Below are 26,128 nucleotides of genomic sequence, written 5' to 3' on the forward strand. Positions count from 1 at the left end.
TAATATGATTTCTGGCATCTCTTGAAGAGTCAGATCTGGTGACTTAGACTGTGTTGCTGCATGACCAGGAGAGGCTGGAGTTGGTCTGGGCCTGCCCCTGTTCAGTTCACCACAGTCCTCACCACTCCCTATTGTCTTCCCTGCCACCCACTCATTTATAGGCTGCTTCACCCCGTGGGCATGTGAGAGTGGGTTCCTGGACTCCATGGTGTCCAGAGGCCTCCATGCTCTGGCTCTGAGACTGTAGGTTTCCCCCAGCTGCACTTGACCCACGTTTGCACACTCCTCCGTCCTCCCTCCATCCTCTTCCCACGCCCTCTGTGTTCCCTTCCCCTGGACTGTGGTCTTTTCTCTGAGACATAACTGTGGTGGTGTGGAAAGACCATAGCCTCTGGGTTCCAGTGCCCACCCACCATTCACCACTGAGTGGCTTTGGGCAAGTTAGGTAAACTCTCTGTTAAGTAACCTCAGCTTTCACCTCTGTAAAACAGGGGGAGCACTTCTCATCCACTCCTGATATTTCCGTCCTTGTAGAGGGGGCATCTGTTAACACGGTTGACCTGGGCCTGATCTTCCCCAGGGAGGAGGGGGTGACTGGCCTAACTGGCGCGCCTGGGACCTGGTCGCTGCCTGTGTGGCTCAGCCCCTTCCTTCTCTTCTCTTTGGGGCTCTGCCCACCTGCGGAGACAAGCCTCCTCTCCACGCTCTTCTCTGCCCCAAGTTTTACAGGGGCCAGCTCTGTCTCTGTGAGGGGAGGCTGGATTCTGAGGGCGACGTCCAGCAGTCTGGGAGTGAGTGGGTTTGTCTAATTCTGGGGTTCAGTATTAGGAAACTGCAGACCCAAGATGTATTCTCCCAAATCACCTCCACCAATAGTCAAGTCTGAAATTCATCTCACTTCGTTCTGAACAGGGGCTGGGAAGACGGGTACTGGGTCCAGACACCCTCAAATAGTAGTTCCTTTGGTGGCTGTTGTGAGGGGCCGTGCCTGGCAGATAGTAGTTGCTCAATAAACGGCAATTGTTATTGTTAAAACTTTTGCTTTTCCTACTTAGTTACACATTCAGAAATAGGAAAGGGGGACCAGTGCAGGGAGGGGTGGAGTAGGGTGGGGACAAGAGGAGGTGGGTGTGTGTGGGGGCTGGATTCAAAGGACTGTGAAGAAATAGATAAGGAGGAGGGTAAAGTAGCCTGGATAATGCTTCTCTTAAAAGCTGCCTTCCAGGGCCTTAGAAGTGTATGGAAATCAAATGCAAATCTCACGCATATTTATCAGCAGCCCTCCTTGGGAAATCGGCCGGGATGTGACCCTGGGGGACAATTTGGGTGGAGGTCACTGAATTCCAGAGAGTTTGCAGTGACAACCAGGGAGAACAGTTGCCTGGGAATGGGTGTGGGGGAGGGTGGGAGGAAAGAGTGGTGAGAGTAGACATGGTGGGGGTAGGTGGGGTGGGGCTGGGATCTGGGGTGTGCAAGGGGGCGGAGGCCAGTCAGGATGGACACAGGAGCCTACGGAGTGGAGCGGGGAGACTGTGTGAAGGTACAGGTGGCCGCCAGCAGCAAGGGGCACTCAGCAACTCTGCACCCCTGGACCCGCTGCCTCTCCTAGCCACGCCTATTCCTTAGACAGTCCCAAAGCTTAGAAAGACAGCATTGGATCCCGAACAAGCCCTGGCCCTGGCATCAGACAGACCTTGGTCATCCTCCAGCTGGGTGACTGTGAGCCAGTTACCAAGCCTCAGTTTCCTCTTCTGTAATACAGGTTAGTAACAGTCTTCTCCTTACAGAGCTCCTGTGAAGATGCCGGGAGCGAGTCATGGCGAGGGCCGGGGAGAGAAAGTGCTCAGTGAGTGTGAGTCTGGAGCCTTCAGACTCGTTCCAGCTGCTCCTACCCTTCACGGCCCAGCTGGGAAATCTGTGCTTTACACGCCCTGTTTCATTTAATCCCAATGAGCTCTGGCTGCGTAGCCACTATTATTACTCCCAGTTTACCGATGAGGATGCTGGAGTCCCGTGAGGTAGAAGAGCCGGGACGGAGCCAGCTTCACACTCAGGCCTGGGCTGTTTCTCCTGATGCTCTACAACCTTCTCCCAAGTGTTAGAGCTGGTGGGTTTCCGAGATGGGTAACTCTTCATTTAATACATGAAATGAAGCCCAGAGAGGTTGAGGGACTTGCCTAAGGTCACACAGCCAGTTAGAGGCAGAGCTGGAGCTTGACCAAGGATCCTGACTGGCGGTCTTGCTCTCTTTCCCGCGCAGCGTACAAGACCTCCCCTCTCAGGCAGCTCAGCCTGACGGCTGCGGGGACTCTGTTTCCCCTTCTTGGTCTTGTGGCACTGAGTGCCCGGAGTGGCGGCTGGGTGCCTCTGGGACTCCTGGGAGGTCCCCTCCTCTCAGCTGAGAGTCTGGGGGGAGTGCTGCCTGCTATGGGCTTTGGGAGACTTCCTGTCCTCTGCCCACCTCCTCCCCCATGCTCCCTCGGCCTCTGCCTCTGCCTGGGTCTCTCCCGCCCCTGCTCATCCGCTGTCCCTTCCCCTTTCCCACTCCAAGGCTGTCAGTGTTTGGGGGAGATTATGCAGTGTTGACATTGGAATATGAATTAGGTGACAGCGGCAGCCAAATATTGGAATTAGGGAAGGCAGGAGCCCAGGCGGGGATCCAAGAGTGGCTGGAACATCTGTGTCTTGGCTGTTCCAGATGCCTGACCCTGCGCCCACCTGAAAACGACGGGTCCCAGAGCCGCAGACAAGCTCTGATGCAGCCAAGGCTTGGTCCTTGACTTGCCAGCCGAGACCACAGCTAAGAGTCCCACAGAACTTGGCCCCATCAGCTCGCTGGATTCCGAGCCCCAGAAAAAGACAGATGCTTGTGTTGTGAGTTGACAGACGGAGGCAAGACGCTGCCCAAGGATGTATCCTTCATTGAATTGTCTGAAATCCCATCTTCACTGCTGAGTTTCTACTGCTCAGGTCAGCATTTGCAAACATGTGTTCCACAAAACCCGAGTTCTGCAGGCTGTTAAGAAGTTTTGTGTAGAAGGGGGTTTCATGGCCATGTACTTGGGAGAGATGTTAAACAGAGCTAAGCAGGACTTCCCAGGCAGGGCCTTGAGTAATTTAATAGGCATAGCTATTCATCAGAAGGGGGAGGGACAGAGTCTGGAGTATTTCCTAAGCTTGTTTGACATGTTCTCATGGAGTCTCTTTTCTCTTGAGTATCTCATGAGTATCTGTTCTCATGGAGTATCTTTTTGGACCAACGCGAACAGATTTAATTGTATTCTAGCAGCTGCTGGTACCTCTGTCCAGGGGCTGACATGAGATAGACACTTAATACATACTATGGATTGATACTAAATCTCTCAGAACCTGCTTCCTGCATCTGTAAAATGGAATAGCAGCACCTGCCCTGAGTGTTTTTGTTTTAGTTTTTGAAAGTCAAATGAGAGGCCTGTGTGTGGGAGTAGTTGCAAGCTGAATAGTTGCACATTTCTTGGGAATGATTACGATCAGCCCTGTCTCTTCTTTTAACTAATCTGATAAATGTAGACACGCTGACAGATTTGTGATAATACTCCCCTCTGGGGCTTTTCCATTTTCCTCTCCAGGAAGAGGGCCATGTTTAGCAGAGCATTCCTCAGTGTGAGTTCATGCCTTCCTGGGCCTTATCGCATGGGATTGCTAGTGGCAAGCTCAAGGCCAGCTTGCTGGGTGGCAGGGCAGAAAGGCAGTAGATTCCAGGACTCTTGACTCCCGAGTCCAGCACTGTGCTTGTCCCAGTGCTGCCATGGTGTCAGGTGTGGGACAGGACACTGGGGAGGCACGTATGTGACAGAGGCACTTCCTGGACCAGCTTGTGGTGACACCATGCCCGCCACCAGACACCCCTCTCAGGGTCTGAGCGCTGCCCCAAGCTCCCTGCAGGCCAGCCATGCTCGAGTCTGGGGCCAAGAGTGCTCTCTCTAAGGAGGCTGGGATCTCAGAGTGGGACTCTCAGCATCCAGATACCAAAGGGGGTCATCCTCTTCCTCCCTGTCTTCTTCCTGCAGGGGCTTCTTGGGCCACAACCTCACCTTTGCCATCCCGCTCAGTTGGGAATTGTCTGAATTAAGAGTTAAATAAGGTCAGATCTTGGAAAGGTTGAGCCACCTCCACCAGGAGGCCCGGAGAAAACTCCAAGTCATAAGCCTATTGGCCTGGAATCCCTCACTTCCCCTATCTGTGCCTCGGTTTCCCCATCTGTAAGCTGAGGAACCTCATCTAGCTCTAGAAAGTAAGTCTATGGATTGAGAAACATCATAAACTCCTTCTATTTACGTATGAAATACTTCTTGTAATTCCGTCTCCCGCCGTCCACCCTCCTGTGGGGTCCTCCTCGTGTCACCCCGTGTGATTACAGCAGCTTCCTAAGGTGTCTCCCGGACTCTGGCACTTCTCCCTCATGTCTGCCTGGAGAAATCTTTGTAGGTTCTGCTCTCCTCCTGTCCTTTCCATACTTTCAAACTTGGGATGGCTTCCTGCTGCCCCTGGGTAAGGGCTGTGTCACGTCTCTGCATCTCTGCCGCAGAGACCACTTGGGATTTTCTAGAGACCTGAACTTTTACTCCTCCTAGCCTTTGCTTTTGCCATTTCTTCAGCCAAAATGCCTTTCCTCCTCCTGATGATGACATTTTCTGCAACTTGCAAGACCTAACTTCTTCCTATCCACCTTGCTTCTCCTCTTCTCCCTTAGTGCTCCCATTGTAAATGCCTTTTGTGCTTGTTTTGTTTTTGACACAAAGTCTTGCTCTGTCACCTAGGCTGGAGTGCAGTGGCACAATCAAAGCTCACTGCAACCTCCATCTCCTGGGTGTGAGAGATTCTCCTGCCTCCGCCTCCCAAGTAGCTGGGATTATAGGTGCCGGCCATCATGCCCTGGCCACCATCCTCGGCTAACTTTTGTATTTTTAGTAGAGACGGGTTTTTGCCATGTTGGCCAGGCTGGTCTTGAACTCCGGACCTCAAGTGATCCACCCTCCTTGGCCTTCCAAAGTGCTTGGATTACAAGTATGAGCCACCATGCCTGGCCTGTGCTGGTTTTTTTTTTTTTTTTTTTGCATTGTATCATAACCAGTTAACGTACTTGATTTTCATCACTATAAATCACCTTGTGTGACCAGTGATCCCAAACATTTAGCATTTCCCTTAAGTTATAAAAGTAAACCAGTCACAGTAGCTCACTCCTGTAATCTCAGCACTTTGAGAAGCCAAGGCGGAGGATCGCTTGAAGCTAGGAGTTCAAGACTAGCCCTGGCAACAGCGAGAATCCATCTCTACAAAAAATACAAAAACACTTTGGGAGGCCAAGGCAGGTGGATCACCTGAGGTGGGAGTTCAAGACCAGCCTGGCCAACATGGCGAAACACTGTCTCTACTAAAAAATATAAAAATTAGCCAGGTGTGGCGGCCAGCACCTGTAATCCCAGCTGCTCAGGAGGCTGAGGCACAAGAATTGCTTGAACCCGAAAGGCGGAGGTTGCGGTGAGCCGAGATCGGGCCACTGCACCCTAGCCTGGATGACAGAGTGAGACTCCATCTCAAAAAAGAGAGAGAGAGAAAAAAAAAAAGACCCAAAACAAAAACTAAACAAATACAAAAAATTAAGTGGGCACGGTGGTGCACACCTATAGTCCCAGCTACTCAGGAGGCTGAGGTGGGAGGATCAATCACTTGAGCCTGGAAGGTCAAGGCTGCAGTGAGCTGTGATGTGCCAAGGCACTCCAGCCTGGGTGACAGAGTAAGAGCCTGTCTCTCTTAAAAAAAAAAAAAAAAAAAAAAGCACTCTTGTAATATCTCCAAATGGTTGAGAAGTAAAGTGAAACGCCCCCTCCTCCAACCCTACTGGTCAGTCCTGCAACTCCTGGGTAATGCCTGCTAATGGTTCCTTGTGTTCTTCCACCCGTACGCCTTTGCATATTCAATGTGTATGCATGTACCAAAATTGATGTAAATGGCCTCCATTACGGGACATTTAGGTTGTTTTCCATTCCCTACTGCTATAAATAATGCTGCAAAGATCTCCTTCAGATTCAAGTATTTCTGCAGGCAGTGTCTTAGAAATGGGATTGCTGGGTCACAGAGAACATCCACTTAAAATTTTTAATGCACACTGCCAAACTGTCATCAGAGAAGACACCCAGCAAGTCTCGAACTGATATGGAAATATCTGTCCTCCCTTGAAAGCGGGTCTGGATCTTAATTTATCGCTGTGGCCCTGGCATGTAGTAGGCTCAGTAAATGCTTGCTGAGTGACCCTATGGGTTGTCAAGCTCTGGCTCTTTATTTTCCCAGAAAAAAAGCAGCCTTTCTGCCCCTAAAAGAAGTCTACAAAGTCCACTGTGAGACCAGACCTTGACCTGTTCTGTTTGGCGCCCTGGATTGCGGAGCATACCGAGGAGTCCTGGGTACTTTCTTTGTTAAGTGGGGGGTGTGTGGATTTTGTTTTCAAAGCTGGCCTGGAGGCTCTGGGTTGCCATGGCAACTCTTGAGCAGGGCTGCCTTTTCCCTTCCCTCCATCTTGGGAGCCCTGGTTGCCATAACAACTGATTGGTCCTCTCCACTTTCTCCACCTCTGCCACAGGGCTCCAGCTTCCCTCTGGGGGCACCACTGTTCTTAGGGCTGGGGCAACCCTGATTTCACTTGACCCATGTACCTTGGGACCCTCTTGAGAGGAGATGTTAGTGAGGCCCTTATAATGGGGAGGGTGGTGGCAGAAAACAGCACGGCCACTGGGAAGGGGAGAGGGCTCAGGTGGAGGAAGAGTGAGGTTCCCTGCTCCATCCTAGCCTGGGAGAATCAGTGTTGCCTGGGGACCAGGGCAGGAAGCAAGTTCCTCTGAGGTTCAGGGGTGGTTTTGGGGATCAATGAGGTACAGGGACTGTGAGGTCTCAAGCATTCTTCCTCAACATTTCCCGTTGTAGATGGCAGAGCAGATGCAGTGGCACCCCTGAGCTGCCCTCAGGGGGTCCTCAGCCTTGGAGGAGGCAGGAGACCTGGGCTATGGAGCCACTCACAGACCCTACTGAGAACATCTTGGTGTCCATCACAGTCCTCTTCAGAATGCCCAGAATACAGGGACAAGGAGTGAAACGGGCGTGTTTATTAACACAATGGAATATTCTGTGGCCAAATCAAAGGAGGACATTGAGGATTCTGGTGACACCTGGAGACGTACTAGTAAGGGAAAAAAGCAAGACCCATAATGCTATGTGGATACTGACTGCGACTATATAATGCCAGTGTGGACTTCGCAGAGATGGAATTTGAAAGAATGCAATATAGATGCAAATAGAGTTTTCCCCACACTACCTTCTCCCCCGGCGTTTCCTCATCTCTGTCAACAGCCTTGCCACCTACTCTGTTGCCCAGACCAGAAACTTGATTCAAACTAGACTTCTCCCTCTGCCCTCATGCCCCGTTCCTGTTAGTCATAAGTCCTGCTGGTTCCAACGCTGAGGCAGCTTTCAGAGTAACTCCTCCTCCTGTTCCCACATTCACATCCCCCAGGGGCCTCTCCCAGCCTGTCTGTTCCCCCACATTCCCCCTACGCTCTGCTCCCCTAGCCCCCCTGCCATGCTGCTGCCTCAGGGCAGATGTGGCCAAAGGGCTCCTCTCCACCTCCTCCTCATTTACTCCAGGATCAAGGACACGCTTCCTGGCCCATTGAAGGCCCTTCCAGATCCACTTCCTGAGCCCAAGCTCTAGTTTCTCCCTGCTTCCAGCCATGCAGAAGGCTCTCTTTATTCCTCTTTGCCTGTGAAGACAGCTCCCTCTGGCAGGAATACCCTTCGCTGCCTGATTTGCCTGGTCAACTCCTATCCCCCATTTCAGATTTTGCCCAAGACTTTCTAAGATGGCAGAAGAAAGAGGTTTCCACTCCATTCCCCTCCTGAAAACTGTACAGAAACCACAGGAGAACAGGAATAGAAGCCTGAACTCCGTCTTTGATGGAACACGGAGACCTCTCTACTCTTGAATCTCAGTACATGAATGGGGGAGGGGGAAGCTGCTGGAGGAGGATAAAGGGCTCAGCAGAGGGGAGAAAGATCAAACCTCTGTACTTACAAGTGGGGAAGGCACTAGAGAAATGAACTGATTTTCTCTACAGAGACCCAGAAAGGGTCCAGGATCAGAGGCACCAGGTATCACAGGAAGTGGGTCAGGACTTGAGAATGGGGTGGGGGTAGTTTGAAAGTCTGTGTAAGGTGACTGTCCTCCTTACTCACACAAGAGACCAGAGGCCCTGGTCTCAGAGATGCCAAGTGTGAAGGGAAGGGGTGAGGTGTCCTAGTAAAGGCTCCCAGCCTCCTTCCCCACCCACCTCCAGGGTACCAGCACTAACCCTATGCAAAGACTGAAGTGTGTTTTCCCTGGAGGAATTAAACAACCCCAAAGAAATGACAGATGTTTATGCTCAGGGGTCTGTAGCAAATAAGCTGGTGGGAGCAACTGAGTGTCCAATTAATGTGCCTCACTCAGGTACTTCATGCCTCCAACGGGCCTTGCGGTGGGGAGCCCTTAAACACCAGCATACACCCAAGGATCACGGACACTTGAGGGACATTTTCTCATTATTCCAAGGAAGATATGAACCAAGAGGAAATGGAGATTATGCAGGGAGCAGAATACAAGGTTAAGAAACCATAACTGATCTCCTTAGAGAAATACAAGAACATATTGCACCCATTAAAAAGTAACAGAGTGAAATAAAAAAGTAATAGAGAAAAAGAAAGAACCCTTGAAAGTAAAAACATCGATGGTAAAAATTTTGAAAAGTATCAGGAGTTGGAAGATAAAGTGGAGGAACTTCCTCTGGAAATATAACGAAGAGAGACAGAGGCATGAAGCAGAGAAGAGGCAGGAGAGAAAGCGTAAGCAAGTAGGGGATCAGGCCGGGCATAGTGACTCATGCTTGCAATCCCAGTGCTTCAGGAGACTGAGATGGGAGGATTTCTTGAGGCCAGGAGTTTGAGACCAGCCTGGGCAACATAGTAGGACCATATTTCTATAGAAAATAAACCAGTTAGTTGCATATGGTTGTGTACCTGTAGTTCCAGCTACTAGGGGAGGCTGAGATAGGAGGGTCACTTGAGCCCAGGAGGTTTTTTTTTTTCTTTTTTTTTGAGATGGAATCTCGCTCTGTCACCCGGGCTGGAGTGCAATGGCATGATCTTGGCTCACTGCAACTTCCACCTCCCAGGTTCAAACAATTCTCCTGCCTCAGCCTCCCGAGTAGCTGGGACTACAGGCGCGTGTCACCATGCCCGGCTAATTTTTGTATTTTTAGAAGAGATGGGGTTTCACCACGTTGGTCAGGTTGGTCTCAAACTGCTGAACTCGTGATCCACCTGTCTCAGCCTCTCAAAGTGCTGGGATTACAGATGTGAGCCACCATGCCCGGCTGAGCCCAGGAGTTTGAGACTGCTGTTGAGCCCTGATCATACTACTATACTCCAGTTTGGGTGACAGAGCAAGACCTGTCTCTGAAAAAATTTATATATAATTAAGGAATCAATCTAGGAGGTCCAACATTCAGCTAATAGGGGTCCCAGAAATGGAGAGAGGAAGGAATGAAATTGTCAAGGAAGTGATACAAGAAAATTTCCCAGAATTAAAGGACATGTGTCCTAGATGGTAAGATCCACTGAGTATCCAATTCAGTCAGTGAAAAAAACATCCACATTCCAGGCTCATCATTACAGCCTTTCAGATGCGGGGATCAAGGCAGCTCTGTGAGGTTTCTGGAGAGAGCTGCTGGGACTTTGACAAGACAATGAGGCACTTGCCTTGTGGGTGGAATTTAAGGGGGCGCCAAAAAACTCAGTGATCAAGGTAAAAAAATTAATGCACTATTTAAAAAAGAAGCTGGGCGCGGTGGCTCACACCTGTAATCCCAGCACTTTGGGAGGCTGAGGCAGACGGATCACTTGAGGTCAGGAGTTCAAGACCAATCCAGCCAACATGGTGAAACCCTATCTCTACTAAAAATACAAAAATTAGCTGAGCATGGTGGTACATACCTGTAATCCCAGCTACTTAGAAGGCTGAGGCAGCAGAATCGCTTGAACCTGTGAGTTGGAGGTTGCAGTGAGCCAAGATCGTACCACTGCACTCCAGCCTGGGTGACAGAGCAAGACTCTGTCTCAAAAAAAAAAAAAAAAAAAAAAAGGAAGAGAAAAAAAAAGTAACCCATGATAAACAAACAGCAAAATTTTAAGTTAAGACATGGTCCGACAGGACTGGGATTTGTGCGAGGTGAGTGAGGTCAGGCTGAGTAAGTGCAGGTTCGGATCCCGTCTTTATTTGAAATTGGCATTTCAATGGGTGAATTTTTTGGCACTCCCTTGCATGTTTACATCTCAGATGGGTGCCTTACTCACTTCCCAGCCTGCACAGGAGTCCCAGCCCTGCACAGGAAGTCTCTGGAGTGGCTATGGCATCAAGCTGCTCAACAGTGACACTGGAAGTTGGAAGACAAGGAGGCAATGCCTTTCAAAAATCTGACTAAGACTGGCTCATGAGCGGTGGCTCCTCCCTGTAATCACAGCACTTAGGGAGGCTGAGGTGGGCGGATCACTTGAGGTCAGGCGTTGGGGACCAGCCTGACCAACATAGTGAAACCCCATCTCTACTAAAAATACAACAATTAGCCGGATGTGGTGGCACAGGCCTGTAGTCCCAGCTGCTCAGGAGGCTGAGGAAGGAGAATTGCTTGAACCTGGGAGGCCAAGATCACACCACTGCACTCCAGCCTGGGCGACAGAATGAGACCTCGTCTCAAAACAAGGAAAAAAGATCTGACTGAAAATGTTTTTCTAACTAGTATTCCACACCAACCCAGACTGTCAGTTAAATGTGATGGGAGAAATAAAGAGTTTTCTAGACATACTGTGTCTTCAAATAACTTGCCTCCTATGTACCTTTCTTAGGGAACTGCTGAAGGATGTGTTTAATTTAAATCAGGGCTCCAAGAAAGAAGTTAGATCCAGAAACAAGGGCTGCAACACAGGAGGGAAGAGAGAAGAGAGAAGGGAATTCCTTGGGTCATGGCTCCAGGGACACCAGGAGACAGCTATGCCTTGGACCAGAGAGCAAGCTGCCAGATCAGCAGGAATCAGAAGGCTCTAGGGGCTGGGGGAGTTTGTCTTCAGGGAAAAAACTTGGCCTAACAAATGATCTGACAGGTTTGGTGATGTGGAAAATGATATTGAGGGCATGGAAAGATTTCATCAATTGTTTTCAACAACAACAACAACAACAACAACAACAACAACAGACCTAAGTTGATGAAAAGTGAGGTAATTGTTAACAGGAAGAACAAAGAAGAAAGGAAATAAGATCATAGGGTGCTACTTGGCCCAGGAATAAAATAATATTTGTGTATTTATAAAAGTGAAAATGTGGAATGTGAATTTTAAAAGATTGAGATATTATTTTGGGAGCATAAGGGGAGGAAAAGAGGGAATGGAAGAAAAATTTCTCTAAACACACCCAGGCTGAGATGACTAGCCAAGAGAGTGAAGAATACACATATTATTTAGTTTAGTTTTATGTATTTATTTATTTAGAGACAGGTTCTCTGTCACCCAGGCTGGGGTGCAGTCACTTGATCTCAGCTCACTGACACCTCCACCTCCTGGGCTCAAGCAGTCCTCCTGCCTCTGCTTCTCCAGTAGCTGGGACTACAGGCATGTGCCACTGCACCCGGCTAATTTTTGTATTTTTGGTAGAGATGGGGTTTTGACATGTTGTCCAGGCTGGTCTTGAACTCCTGGCCTCAAGCGATCTCACCTCCCTTGGCTTCCCAAAGTGCTGGGATTACAGGCATGAGCCACCGCACCTGGCTTAAAGAATACATGTATTATTTAGAAATGGGGATAGAAATAACAGAAGAGACAGCTTTGGGGAAACAAAGTGAAAGGATAGGAAACAGGACACTTCCATTTTCACTTGTAAGCCTTTTGGGGCATATTTGGTCTTTCAGATTTACAAGTAATACTTTGATGAAACTAAAAACAAATTGGCCGGGCGCAGTGGCTCAAGCCTGTAATCCCAGCACTTTAGGAGGCCGAGACGGGCGGATCACGAGGTCAGGAGATCGAGACCATCCTGGCTAACACGGTGAAACCCCGTCTCTACTAAAAAATACAAAAAACTAGCGAGGCGAGGTGGCGGGCGCCTGTAGTCCCAACTACTCGGGAGGCTGAGGCAGGAGAATGGCATAAACCCGGGAGGCGGAGCTTGCAGTGAGCTGAGATCCGGCCACTGCACTCCAGCCTGGGTGACAGAGTGAGACTCCGTCTCAAAAAAAAAAAAAAAAAAAAAAACCAAAAACAAAAAAAACGAATTTAGACAAATAGGTTTGGCTCATATTCTCTCCTCTATGAAGGAAGATGTCCCCTATGACCCTGCTGTCCTGAGCCTTCTGTGACAACCTGAGCACAGGGCTTGTATCCCCAGCACTGACACATAGCCCTATTCTTCATTTACTCAAAGACTAAGTGAGCGATTTTTTTTTTTTTTAAATAAAGTTCGTCAAGTTCAGGATAATTTAAAAAACAACAAAACCCAACTTTTGAAGAGGTCGAACTGGGAAAGTTATGCTATGCTTTTAAAGGGGCACTTATCTTTTACTGGCTGTTACAGGTGATAATGACACTTTTTTTTTTTTTTTCCATTTTTGAGGGTCCAGTGTGTTTGGGTGAGGTTCCAGGCTGGATGGGAACACGGTGGGATTACAGGCAGATATACCTGGGCTCCAAGGCTCTCTCTGCCACTTATGAACTGTGGGCTTGAGGCAAGTTACATAACTTCCCTGAACCTGTGTTTCCTTATCTCCACTGAGGGGATAATAACAGAAAAAACACTTTGTAGTCTTGTTCAGGATGAGAAAAATGTGGGTGAAAGGCCTAGCCCATAGTAGGTGCTGATTAAACAGGATCATTTTCTTAAGCTGCAGGATATTCAGTGACAGCAGCTCTTCCCTCGACTCCACTTCCTGAATTCCTGTCCTTATGGAAACTTCTGGGAAGCTCTGGCCTTTGTCTTTGACACCACTGGACCCTGGGCTCTGTGTGGACACACTGCATATTAGCACAGTGGCTCATGGCACCTACAGCATTTCAGAGACATCCGAATAATTCCATTTTGGGATTTGTGCTGAGATGGTTTCAGTGGCTTTGCTTGGTTTCTAAACAAAAGTTATTTAGGTGGGAACAGATTCAACTTGAGGTTTTCGTGATTTTCACACGACCTTTAAATACCCCCGATTTGCAGTTTCCTTCTTTCTCTAATGAAAAACTGGATTGCCTTGTTAAAAAGAAACTTAATGTGATGCTGTTGGCCTGCAAATCTCCTAGCCTCCCTCTCTCCATTTCATTGGCTCCCACCCTCTCCTGCCTCCCTTGGCTGCTGCACCCACCCTCTAACCCAGCAGTCCTCAGCTGGCCTCCATCCACTGCTCCTTCCGTGGGAACCACGGCTCACTCAGAATTCACCAAGGCCTTCCCGGTAGCCACATCCAGAGACCTTGTGCACTTCCTTCTTCAGGCTGAATTTAACCCCTCTTCTTGAAATGTTCTCCTACTCTGGCTTTGGGGCACAAAAGAAGCCTACTAATTTGTTCCCTAAAGTTCAGTTCTTGCTTTTTTTTTTTTTTTTTTTTAACTTTATTGCTTTATTCTTTATGCCTTTAATGATCACCTCTATGTGGATTATTTTCTTAGCTCTCTTCCCCTTTCATGCCAGTGTCTCCCTGGAGTCCTACTCTTGAGTCCTGATGGACTACTGGCCATTTTCCCTGAGACATCTTGAAGGTACCTCACCTCTAGGATAGACCCAACCATCTGTCCTGGTTCCCTGCCTCTACTCCTTCCTTTAATCCATGGCCCTTGAAACCCTGGAGTCCTCTTCCCTTCATTACCACTCTCCCTTCAGCTTTTACATCACGAACATATCCACGCCCTCTGATCTAATCAGAATGGCCTCTGCACTGTCCCCAAACATGCAGTCATTCCTGTGTTATGCCTGGAATATCTGGGAGAGCACACTGTCACAGTCACATTTTTCAAAAAGAGAGTCTTGGTGTTAACCCATTATAGATTTGCTCAGAGACCAAGGATCGTGCAAAGCATCCTTTGTCCCATCAGTCTCCCAAAACCGGGCCATCACCCGGCAGAGGTGTGTGCAGGGGGAGATGGTACTTCTAGGTTCACAGTTCAGCCCTCTCCTCAGAGTCTCGGCTCCATCCTGCAGAGGAGACGTTAGAGCCCTAAGAATTTAAATTCTCCAGATTCTTAGAGCATGTCTAAAACAAATCAACTATTCTCTTGCTCCTGTGATGCATTATTATGCTAATAAAGTCGCTGTCTTTTTACTTAATCTTGCCAAGGAGACTCTCTCCTCAAGGATGGGGAGGGGAGGCACATTCCATCCCGCCATGCATCTCATACTGTTCCCCACCTATCTTGGTTTATGCTCTTCTGGTCATCTATTTGGGATATATACTTCTCTCTCATCATTGTGATAACAATCTTCCTATTCTCCAAGGCAGGGAGCTCTTAACCACTTTTGTGCCATGGGCACCATTTAATGGTCTGATAAAGCCTATTAGGCCTCTGTTCCAAAAAATGATTTGAAAGATATAAAATACACAGGATTATAAAAGAAACAGAAAACAGTAACTATTCAAAAAACCAAATTTATGATATAAGAATACTGTCCTTCTTTATTAACATAAAAAAACCACCATAATTTCTTTTCTCTCTTCCTTCCTTCCTTCCTTCCTTCCTTCCTTCCTTCCTTCCTTCCTTCCTTCCTCCCTCCCTCCCTTCCTTCCTTCCTTCCCTCCTTCCCTCCTTTCTTCCTTCCTTCCTTCTCTCTCTCTCTTTCTCTCTTTCTCTTTCTCTCTCTCTCTTTCTTTCTTTCTTTCTTTCTTTCTTTCTTTCTTTCTTTCTTTCTTTCTTTCTTTCTTTCCTTCTTCCTTTCCTTCCTTCCTTTCTTTCTTTCTTTCTTTCTTTCTTTCTTTCTTTCTTTCTTTCTTTCTTTCTTTCTTTCTTTCTTTCTTTCTTTCTTTCTTTCTTTCTTTTTCTTTCTTTCTTTCTCTTTCTCTCTTTCTTTCTTTTCCTTTTCTTTTTCTTTTTTCAGGGTCTCTCTCTGTCACCCAGGCTGGAGTCCAGTGGCATGAGCTTGGCTCACTGCAGCCTCGAACTCTTGGGCTCAAGAGATGCTCCCACCTCAGCCTCCCGAGTACCCGGGACCACAAGCACATGCCACCATATCTGGCTAAATTTTAAATCTTTTGTAGAGATGAGGTCTCACCCAGGCTGGTCTCAAACTCCTGGGCTCAAGTGATCCGCCTGCCTCTGCCTCCGAAAGTGCTGGGATTACAGGCATGAGCCACCATGCCTGGCCAAAAAGCCACTATAATTTCAAAGTACAGTAGTGATGAACATAAATGATATTTTGTTCCTCTCTCCAATATCTACCATATTATGTGTGATAGGAAAGTATCTGTTACATCTTCTTCTGTGGTTTGTAGCCTACCTTTATAATGGAAGAAAATGTGAAGTTTCGGTTAGAGATCAGTGAATTTAAAGATGTAAATTTTTCCTCATCTAAGTTATTCTGTCCATGAATTCTATGAGTTCTTAATGGGAGGCCCCTGTCAAGCACCTTAACTCCTGCTTCCTTAATTCAACCCTCCCTGACTGCCACACTTCTGTTGGAGTTTTCCCTTATGCTAAACTCTTACAATAGTTATTTGCCTATTCATTCAACAAACATTGATCAAGATTGCTCATACATGTGCAAGTCACTGTGCCACATGTGGGGAGCCCACATCATGCTAAGCAAGAACCAATTTTACCAGTAGTGGAAGAGACAGACCCATTCCCATTCAGCCATAACCCTAAACATAGTGCAAAAAGCAGATGGGAGAGCTTTAAACAAAGGTCCGAAGTATCCCAGAGAAGCAGAAGTTAACATTTCGACTTGGCAAAGAGATGGAGGAGTGAAAGGTTCCATGAGGAAGTTGGCATATGAGCTTGGCCTGGTAGAGGGAATAGGATAGAAACAATTTCAATATAGTTTAATTAGATCTTGCTGGTATTTTTCCTTTTTCTCTCTTGACATGAGTAAATACAAATCTTCTAGCAGGTGGAGATCATATTTTTTTTTTTTCTTAGACGGAGTTTCACTCTTGTCACCCAGGCTGGAGTGCAATGGCACGATCTCGACTCACTGGAACCTCCACCTCTCAGGTTCAAGCAATTCTCCTACCCCAGCCTCCTGAGTAGCTGGGATTACAGGCGCCAGCCACCACGTGCAGCTAATTTTTGTATTTTTAGTAGAGACGAGGTTTCGCCATGTTGGCCAGGCTGGTCTCGAACTCCTGACATCAGGTGATCCGCCCGCCTTGGACTCCCAAAGTACTGGGTTTACAGGTGGGAGCCACTGCGCCAGGCCAAGATTGCATCTTAATATGCTTGTTGATTAATAGCATTTTTGTAGAATGTAAGTTTCTGTATTAGTTAGTTATTGCTGTGCAACAAACCACGCCCAAACCCACAGCTTTAAATGATAGTCTGTTCTTTCTCATGGGTCTATGGGTAGTTCTGCTGACCCGGGCCAGGACTGGCTGTTGTTAATTGGACTCTGTGGTCACTGGCAGCTTGGCAAGAGTGGCCTTGGCTGGGATGACTTGGCTGTCCTCTTCTTTTTCAAGTTGTGTTTGCATCAAGTTTGCTGCTGTACCATTGGCCAAAGCAAGTCACAGGGCCAAGCACAGAGTCAGTGTGGGAGGACGCTGCCCAAGGACAAGGGAAAAGGGAGGCATAAAAAAATGTGGCCATTCATAGAATCAATCCATCATCATCTTCACAACTTAAATCTTTAGCCTTAAATCCTTAGTGGAATGGGACAGATCTAAATCAATAAAAAAATGCATAAGTAAAATAGTTAAAGGGCAGGGCGGCAATTTATAAATTCAGTTAGTGATGGTTCTTCTCCTGTGGCTATATCCTAAAAGTTTGAAGAATGTTATCCACAGAGGTTGATTGGGTCATCCTTTTACTATTATTTTTTAACCAGGATGCAAACCCATTGAACTGTCTTTTCACATTTGATGTTCCATCAGTTAAGCATCCCACACGATTTTTCATAGAGATGTTTTCTCTCTCCCTGAGGACATCTGCAATAGTCCAGAACACACTTTTCCTGGTGCTTGCCTCTAAGTTGCTGTAAATATCAGACATTCTGTCAGCAGCTCAGGGTCGCAGCTCAGGTTTCCTGAGCCAATATCGCTTGCCCCTGTGCCTTGAGTTGTGTCAGTTAGAGGCAGTGGCTGGGCAGGCAAAGTGAAGTGCAAAATATAGGTGAGAAAATGTGTTTTCTGAGTAACTGGGCAAAACTGTGTGTGTGTGTGTGGGAGGGGGGGCAAGTTTATCCATAACGGCAGTGTTGAGCTTGGTGTGTGGGGTCATGCAGACCTGAGTGTGAACCCTGGCTCACCTTTTGTGGGTCATGTGACCTCTGGCAGGTGGCTTAAATCTCTGAGCTCCAATTTCCCCTTATCTGTGACATGGAAGGAACCCACATGGATCAATTTCTCAGTTTGTGACGAGGATTAAATGAGCTACTATGCTTATAAAGTAAGCGCTCAATAAGCGTTCAGTGTTATTTCTTACAGAGTGTAAAATAATCTGAATGAGGTTACCAATAGTTGGAATACAGTTCTCTGTTAGTTCAGATAAGAGAGCCTAAGAGGCTTGTCTTTTGACCTGTGTCTTGCTGCTAACAGGAGGACCGTATGAGCCCCAGTTCTCGTCTGTAGAGTGATTCACATTGTCCTGCACTGAATTCACAGCCCCGTTGTGGCAGTCAAATAGCATATTGCACAGGAAATTCCTTTGCAAAAATAATTTAAAATCTCCTTAAACAAATACTGCACGATCTCACTAATATGTGGAATATAAAAAAAGTAGACGCTTAGGAGCAGAGAGTAGAATGGTGGTTGCCAGGGGCTGGAGGGTGGTGGATATGGGAACAGGTTGATCTATGGGTACAAAGTTCCAGATATGCAGAATAAGTTCGGGAGATGTAATGGTGACTATAATTAACAATAGTGCATTGTGTATTTGAAATTTGCTGGGAGTAAATCTTAATTGTTCTCACCAAAAAAAAAAAAAAAGAAAGAAAAAAATAGACTTTGGGAGGCCGAGGTGGGTGGATCACTTGAACCCAGGATTTTGAGACCAGCCTGGGCAATACGGCAAAACTCTGCCTCTACTAAAAGTACAAAAAATTAGCCAGATGTGGTGGTATGTCCCTGTAGTCCCAGCTACTCGGGAGGCTGAGGCAAGAGGATTGCTTTAGCCAGGAGGCTGAGGTTGCAGTGAGTCAAGATCACATCATTGCATTCCAGCCTGGACGACACAGTGCGACCCTGTCTTAAAGAAAAAAAAAAAAAAAAAAAAGGAACTATGTGAGGTGATGGATATGTTAGATAATCGGCTTGAGTGTGGTGAACATTTTGCAATATATACACATATCAAAAATCACATTGTTCACCTTAAGTATATATAATTTTTGTCAGTTACACCTCAATAAAGCTGGAGGAGGAAAAGAAGGCCCAGAACTGGGCAACAGCACTCAGGTCTGATCAGTCTGCATACCCAAGACCCCAGCACTTCTGGAAATTTTGTTCTTTTGTTTCTGGTTTGATTCTACTCTTTTTTGAGTCCCAAGAAACTGCCTGACCAAATCCAGCCTCTGTACACATTGGGTCAGGCTCACTTCGAGGCCTGTCATCTTTAGCCTGTAAGTCTCTGAACTCTCCAGAAGTCCATCTTCTAGGCTTGTGATTCTTATTTGGAATATGCTCCACTCTAACACATTTGTCAGTGTTTTTCTTTTTGATTGCACTTGTTTTTACCTCAAAAACTGAACTGGCTGGCACGGTGGTGAGCACCTGTAATCTCAGCGACTTTGGAGGCTGTGATTGAGGCAGGAGAATCCCTGAAGCCCAGGAGTTCGAGACCAGCCTGAGCAACATAGCGAGATCCTGTTTCTAAAAAAAATAAAAAATAAAAAAGACTGATGTGAATTGACATAAGACCTGTGGTTTGAATACTTGTTTTTTGGTTTAAGTATGTTATGGTGGTTATATTTTCAGTTACATCATACCCATAAAAACAATGTTTAAAATCCAGCAAAAAATAAAAATAAATAAAATAAAATCCCCTTGAATACATTTGAGGTAATGCTGTAGTTTTCAACTCCTCCCACGAGAGATCTTACGGAGTGCCTACTCTGTGCTACCTGGCTGCGGCTCCTGTTGTTAGTGGTGGCGCCCAGGAGAAATTAAAATTACAAGAGTGTTTCCTTCCAGATGTTGTTGCTACAGGCTCAAGGTGCTCTTTTAACTGGGACATCAGGCTTTCTTGAAATAGACAAGAATTCTAGAAACATGACATTGTGCCTGATTCATCGCTTCAACTTGCCGCTGACTCATTCTCTCCTTGATAGGTTCTTCAAGAGTAACTTTAATTACATCATTTACTTATTGTTTTCTTCCTTGATTTATTCTCTTTCTACAATTCTTGTTTATCATCTCAGTGATTGGCTCATCTCACCTCTGAGACTTGGGTACAATCCTCTGGCCTCTGGAAACAGACACTGAGGTTTTCATGTATCTCTGTTAATGTGTGCAAACACCCCCAGGCTTGTACACTTGAAATACATCAGTAGAAAGGGTACTTCTCAATTTGCTAGTGTTTACACAGCTTATCTTATTTAATGATCTCAGCTGCCCTACAAAGTAGATACCATCCTATTAAAAAAATGCAGGAGCAGAGGCTCTGAGAGGGGACTGTAACTTACCCAAGATCATGTAGTAGATTGCAAAACTCTTTCCAATTCTCTACCCTTCCCTGTACCCACACCTTTTGCCATTCATCTGCAATGTCCTTTTCTGATTCTGGGCTCAGCAATATAACTTGCTCTGGCCAATAGGATAATAACAGCAAATGTGATGTAAGCAAAAGCTTGAAAAATATTTGCGCAACCAATCATGTTTGCCTTCTCTCTTATACCTGTGCCATTGCCATGAGAACATGCTTGGGCTAGGATTAGAGACTCTTGGAGCAGAGCTGAGTCATCCTAGCGGTCCCAGTTGAGGCCAGCCTAGGTCAGTCGATGCCAATCAAGACCTAAGCATGTTAGTGAGCCCAGCCATGATCAGCAGAACCACCTAGCCAACCATCCCAGACCTATGAGCAATAAAGCCTTACTATTCTATACCACTGAGGTTTTGTGATTATTTATTTCACAGCATTGTTATGGCAGTATGAAACTGATAGAAGCAGTATACAGGGAAGAGTATGTTTTAGTCTGTTTTCATGCTGCTGATCAAGACATACGAAAGACTGAGCAATTTACAAAAGAAAGAGGTTTAATGGACTTACAGTTCCACGTGGCTGGGGAAGCCTCACAATTGTGGTGGAAGGTGAAAGGCACATCTCACATGGCAGCAGACAAGAAAAGAAGAGCTTGTGCAGGGAAACTCCCCTTTTTAAAACCATCAGAGCTCATGATACTTATTCACTATCATCAGAACAGCCTGGGAAAGACCTGCCCCCGTGATTCAATGACCTTCCACTATATCCCTCCCACAACAAGGGGGAATTCAAGATGAGATTTGGGTGGGGACACAGCAAAACCATATTAGAACAGATCTCTGGAATTGGGCAGGCCAAGGTTTGAATCCAATCTCTGTTATTCGGAGTGTGTGTTTCTTTTTGAGACTTAATTTCCTTATCCTTGAAATGAGGTAATATACTTCCTTCATAGGGTTGCTGGGAAGATTAAACACAAGGTGAAATAAATAAAGCCCCAGGGACATAAACAAAAAATGATGGCTTCTCACAGCAATGCTCCAGAACAAACAACAAGGGAATACTGGGCCCAGTCCCAGGACTGTCCACCTGTGAATCCAACACCTTTTCACATCAACTCCCAGGTAAGAATTAAGAACAGAATGGCTTGGTTCTAATCTTACCATGAAATGCTGCTCACCTGAATCTTCCATTGCAGTATAGAGAGCAGGACAGGCCTTTAAAAAATTAATGTTGCTTAAATTTAGGGGCCTGAAAAAAAAAGCCAAATCCAAGATTTTCCTTTGGACTTATGGTTTTGCCAAATAGATGGCAGTGACTTGGGGAAGGAGAGTTGCTTTTGTCCTGGGTATGGATGTTTTTCAGATCAAAGTCCTCCCAGCATGGTTGGGTGCAGGGGCCAGCCTGGCTTCATTTGCCCTGACTCTGTTAGTTGCCCTCCTGCTTGCACATGCATTTTTGATGACAGATCATTCAGGAAATGTGAATGTTTCCCGAGGAGGCTTTGCTTTTGTCACCTGGCCTTCTTTTCTGGGCCTCCCGTAGGGCTGCCCTTTCCCTTCCTTTGAAGCCATTGTCTTCCTGACATGAAAAATGTACTCAGGTAAGCTGAGGGCTAATTATCTCAAGAGGGAAGAAAAAACAATGAACTCAAGGCTGAAATATAGAACCACTAACTCTGTAAATTCTGAGAAGTCATAAGACACTCTTTTAAAATTAAAAAAATACATATACATTTGAAACAGTTTCTTCTTAAACAGAATTAACTTGGGATGTTTCCTACACAATTTAGCTTCCTTCTCTCCCCCTCTACTCCTACCCTAGAGAGCTCACTTCCCTTCATCATCTCTGAGGCTGATGATGGGTGACAACAGTTAGCTGCCCTGTACTCTGCCTCTAACTTATTGTATGACCTTGGATAGTTTCATAATAATGCCTAAGATAATGCCATGTGGCATTTCTGAGCTTCTGCTTCTCATAAGTAAGATGACATTGCGATTACATTTCTTTAAACATTGTTTTAGTACTGTAAAACAATAATTTATTATCTCTTAGAGTTCCATGGGCTGACTGGACTCCACTGGGAGTTCTTGGTGTCTCTCGTGTGGTTGTGTGAGATAGTGGTTGGGACTGGACTCATCTGAAGGCTTGACTGGGCCGGATGCCCAAGATGGCCCATTTTTAGGCAGAGGTGGCTGGCAGTTGATGCTGACTGTCAGCTGAGAACTCAGCTGAGAGTGTTAACTAGAGTCCCTAGACATGGCTCCTCCACGTGGCTTGGGCTTGTCGTGGTAGGGCACCTGGATTCTGAAAGAGAGCATCCCAAGAGACACAAGTGGAAGTGATGAGGCTTCTTATGATGTATACTGGAGGTACTGAGACATCACTTTTGCTACATTAGAATGTTTGGTGCTGACATTTTATGATTTCACAACTTGGATCCTCTGTCCTCTGATACTGAATAAGATATTAGTTTATGGAGCCGAGCAGAGAGCCAGCTGGTCCTGGGCACAGAGGAGGCTGTGTTCCATGCTGAAGACAAGAACATATGGTGGATGTACCATCCTAACTATTTGGGAAGGGAGCTTTGTGGCTACATGGGAGTTATTATCTACCAGTGCCGGCTGCATCCTGGCTGTGCCCACCTCTGGGCTCTGAATCTCTGCCCCTCAGTACCCCCAACTCCAACACAATTGTAATGTTAGGCATGTATTAGGCATGTGAAGATGAGAAAGAGAAGACACAGCTCCCACATTTATCTCCATGAGAAGGTAAGCCATAGGGAGAGAGAAAGACTGCTGTGCACGAGAGGGAGCGTCAAATGCCAAATGGGTGTCACAGTTGGGGTGTGCTAGAGGCACTCAGGGGAAGGAGGGCTGGGCATAGAGAGTATTCCTGGAGGAGGTGACTCTCGATCTGAATCTTGAAAGGTGGTAGGAATTACTCAAGGAAGGAATGAGAAGGGTATTTCAGGGGAGAGATCCACGTGAGTGAAATATGAGGACTGGCAGGGAACAGCAACTCACCTGGGTAACCACAGAGTGATAGGAGAGGTAAGAGGTGGTGGGAGATGGAGCTGGAGATTCAGGCAGGGCCCAGGGTCATGCAGGGCCTGGGAGGACAGGTTACAATATTCCCATTTTCCTAGGCTAGGGCATAGAAGCTCGGGAAGATAAAGGGACTTGACTAAGGTCACGTAACTTGTAAGTCACCGGTCAGGCTTCAAACTCAGGACTCTGTGACGCTTTAGTCTCATCCCTTTGGGTCATCGTCTAACTGCAGTTGCTGCTGCTGGGTTTCCCAGCTCCCTCTCCCATTTCTCTGAGGCTCCTGGCAGACAAAGGGTGTTGCTTTTCTGCACCATTTATTGTAATGACTTCAATTAAACCATCTTGTGCTGGATCAGTGAGCAGCTCTAGGGAATCGATGAGCAGGGCTGGCTACCAGGGAAGCAGAGTCTCCTCCCCTTGTTCCTGCCAATCCTAGGTCTGAGTTCCTATCCCCAGGTCTAGGGAGGGCTCAAGAGAGGAAATGGGGACCAGGGGGCAGGTAGCAAATCATGAGACAAGGAAGCAAGTGTCTATTACCTTCCTGACATTGAGGGTGCGTGGCCAGCCCTTGGATGTCCATCTTTCCTGGCCCTGCCCACTGCTGCCCTTGCTCAGCTGCCTCCCTCTGGCTAATTGGGACCTGCAGCTGCAGCTCCAAGACAATGGGGCATCCTACCTGGCTGCCTCAGTGCAGGCCCAGTGTGCAAGGAGCCTGGGCCCCAAGGAAGAGGAGCTAAGGGCCCTGTCCTAACTTGCTACATGTGCTTTGGCAGGTTGCCTCCACTCTCTGAGGCTTCTTCTGGGGAAAAACAACAGGGTGGAAATTGCGGTGCATGATGCTGTTGTTCTCCACTTGTCCTCTTCAGTTCATTGTCTCTCCTTCTTAGCATTGCTCTGTGCCTCAGAAGGCTGATCCCTGTGGAATGAATCAATGGGTTCCTATGCCTATTGGCTCCAGTGTGATTTGGCTACTGGGAGACACAGGCAGGAGGCTGGAGGGTGGGAGAAGAGAGGGTGGAGTATTTCTTCCCTGCTACCTCTCTGCTTTGATGCAGGGTTTGGCCAGTGCCCTTCTGCCCGGTTATAGCTTCTGCCCAGCAGTCCTTCCCACTGCTCCAGGTCTCAGTGGGATCCAGTAACCTCCTTTAGGCCCATGGGTGGTTTCCAGCATGATATGGTTTGGATCTGTGTCCCTGCCCAAATCTCATGTGGAATTATAATCCCCAATGTTGGAGGTGGGGCCTGGTGGGAGGTAATTGGATCATGGGGGCAGTTTTAATGCTTAAGCACCATTCCCCTAGTGCTGTTCTCATGATAGGGTTCTTACGAGATATGGTTGTTTAAAAGTGTGTAGCACCTCCACCCTCTCTTCCTCCTGCTCTGGCCATGTGAACATCTGCTCTGGCTTTGCCTTCTGCCATGATTATAAGTTCCCTGAGGTCTCCCCAGAAGCAGATGGTGCCATGCTTCCTGTACAGCCTGCAGAACTGTGAGCCAACGAAACCTCTTTTTTTTGAGACAGAGTCTTGCTTTGTGGCCCAGGCTGGAGTGCAGTGGCATGTTCTCGGCTCATTGCAAACTCCACCTCCCGGGTTCAAGCAATTCTCCCACCTCAGCCTCCCGAGGAGCTGGGATTACAGGTGCCCCCCACCACGCCAGGCTAATTTTTGTATTTTTAGTAGAGACAGGGTTTCACCACGTTGGCCAGGCTGGTCTCGAACTCCTGACCTCAAGTGATATGCCTGCCTCGGCCTCTCAAAGTGCTGGGATTACAGGCATGAGCCACAATGCCCGGGCCTCTTTTCTTTATAAATAACCCAGTCTCAGGTATTTCTTTATAGCAATGCGAGAACACACTAATACACAGCAGTTTGCAGTCTCTGGGTTTCTCAACATTCTTCTTGGTTTCTTTAATCCAGCCTTATGTAAATAGTACCTCCTCAGTAAAGTCTCTCCACTCGAACTATTTGAGCAGAGTTTTGTTTCCTCTTGGGACACTGATGTATTCTCTGAAGGCCCTTTCCAACTCTGAAGTCTTACATGTTTGTGAGGGGACGATGCAACGACCTGGCTGACTCTCAGGCACCACAGCCTGGGTTATCCCGTGACAGTTTACAGGCTGAGTGATCCCAGCTCCTCAGCAGTTCTTCCTTCCCCTCCTTTGGTCCTCAGCCCTCACAGCCTCTGCTCAGATTCCCACCATTTATTTCTTGTTTTAATCCAACTTTATTGAGGTATAAACTACGAATAGCAAACTACATCCATGGAAAGTATACAATTAGATGAGTACCTATCTGTTAAGGCTTGAATGTTTGTGTCCCTCCAAATTCACATTGAAACTTAATCCCCATTGTGGTGGTATTAACAGGTGTGGCCTTTTGGGAACTGATTAAGTCATGAGGGTTCTGCCCTTGGGAATGGGATTAATGCTCTTGTGAAAGAGGCTTCAGAGGCTGGGCACGGTGGCTCACGCCTGTAATCTCAGCACTTTGGGAGGCTGAGAAGGGTGGATCACCTGAGGTCAAGAGTTCAAGACCAGCCTGGCCAACATGGTGAAACCCTGTCTCTACTCAAAATACAAAAATTAGCTGGGCATGGTGGCAGGCACCTGTAATCCTAGCTACTCGGGAGGCTGAGGCAGGAGAATCCCTTGAACCTAGGATGCGGAGGTTGCAGTGAGCTGAGATCGTGCCATTGCACTCCAGCCTGGGCACCACGAGCAAAACTCCATCTCAAAAAAAGAGGCTTCAGAGAGCTGCCTGGCCCTTCTCATCCTTTTGCCATGCGAGGACATAGGGTTCATCCCCTTTGGAGGGTATAGGAACAAGGTGTCTTCTTGGAAGGAGAGAGCAAGCCCTCACCAGACACCAAATCTACTGACACCTTGACCTCCGGAACTGTGAGAAATGCATTTCTGTAATTTGCAAATTATCCGGTCTAAAGTATTTTGTTTATAGCAGCAGGAATGGACTCAGGCAGCATCCTTTTTACCCAGGACTATTCTAACAACTTTCTAACTGGGCTCCAGTCTTCGTTCTTCTCCCTGCAAACTCATACTCCTCAGATCTGATCATGTTACTCTCTGATCATGTGCTGTCCTGCTCATAAACTTTGGCCGGTGCTCCTTTGTCTTGAGGTCAAACCCT

General features: G+C 47.1%; 1 long non-coding RNA gene across 8 annotated transcripts in view; it reads left to right on the forward strand.

Annotated features, from left to right (window-relative positions):
• The first annotated feature begins 1,488 nt into the window (after nt 1-1,488).
• LOC123568784 (uncharacterized) overlaps nt 1,489-26,128 on the forward strand; it is a 75,056-nt gene continuing 50,416 nt past the window's right edge. For 2 of the 8 annotated variants that reach the window (XR_006692327.2, XR_006692325.2), the window contains exons 1-5: nt 1,489-1,762; nt 2,699-2,970; nt 4,050-4,273; nt 6,331-6,443; nt 20,888-21,056. This is a non-coding gene — a long non-coding RNA (uncharacterized lncRNA). Of the gene's footprint in view, nt 1,763-2,698; nt 2,971-4,049; nt 4,274-6,330; nt 6,444-6,960; nt 8,754-20,887; nt 21,057-26,128 lie in introns of those variants that run through there. The other 6 variants (XR_010580806.2, XR_012423304.1, XR_012423301.1 and 3 more) reach the window with 6 other exon arrangements.

The sequence above is a fragment of the Macaca fascicularis genome, chromosome 14 (genome assembly GCF_037993035.2).
Source record: "Macaca fascicularis isolate 582-1 chromosome 14, T2T-MFA8v1.1".
Taxonomy (NCBI): domain Eukaryota; kingdom Metazoa; phylum Chordata; class Mammalia; order Primates; family Cercopithecidae; genus Macaca; species Macaca fascicularis.